This window comes from Antrostomus carolinensis, unplaced genomic scaffold, assembly GCF_000700745.2.
Source record: "Antrostomus carolinensis isolate BGI_N321 unplaced genomic scaffold, ASM70074v2 scaffold25277, whole genome shotgun sequence".
Lineage (NCBI taxonomy): Eukaryota > Metazoa > Chordata > Aves > Caprimulgiformes > Caprimulgidae > Antrostomus > Antrostomus carolinensis.
Window position 1 is genome coordinate 10,300 of NW_010326992.1, and position 803 is coordinate 11,102.

An 803-nucleotide genomic window follows, 5' to 3' on the forward strand; every position below is an offset into this window, starting at 1 on the left:
GGGAACCACAAGGTGTACGAAGCCCTGCGTCCCGGGAAGTGGCCAAACATCCCCTGCTGATGGGAATTAGAGAATAAATATTTTCTTCTTTTGCTTCTGTGCACGCAGCATTGCTTTGCTTCTGTTAAACTGCCTTTGTCTCAACCCACAAGTTTGGGGATTTTTTGTTCCATCTTATTTTCTCCCCTCCCCATCCTGCTGAGGAGGGGGGTGACAGAGTGGCTTGGTGGGCACCTGGAATTCAGGCAAGGTCAACCCACCACATATACTTCAAAGCATTGGCTTTAAATGTATCTCAGTTGCTAAAGCAGCAAGCATTTCCTCTCTAACCTGTTGCTCAGCCTTCTACACTGTTCTGGAACTGCAAGTGTCCAGAGCTGATCCTAGACAGCATCTTCCCTTAGAGGCACTCCCCCTCCTCCTGATTAAGCAGCTCTATACTGGCAGGAACCAGGAAATCGTAAAGTCATTTTAATTACCAATCTCTTTTAAGCTCTTGAAACTAAGTAGCCAAGAATATGCCGAGAAACAACAAATCAATTCAAAAACCACATTATAACTGCACACACATCATCCAATACCAGGTAAAGAGTAACTGAACTAACTTGAAAAAGAACAGCCTGTGTTTTTCCTCATGTTTGGATGGTTCCCAAAATTTTAAGTGGTGTTAAAGTCTGTGCAAACAATTCTTCCCTCTAATCCACTCTGTAGCCACGGCTTGGTGCAAAAGCTAAGTGAGTAAAATTTAAGATCAGAACAAATCACAAACCTTATGAGAGGCCACAACAAACAGTAGAGCAAAA

At 43.3% G+C, this 803-nt stretch overlaps 1 protein-coding gene across 1 annotated transcript in view; it reads right to left on the bottom strand.

Moving 5' to 3' along the window:
• Positions 1–803, bottom strand: part of ZCRB1 (zinc finger CCHC-type and RNA binding motif containing 1) — a 13,672-nt gene that overhangs the window by 7,320 nt on the left and 5,549 nt on the right. The window lies entirely within an intron of this gene.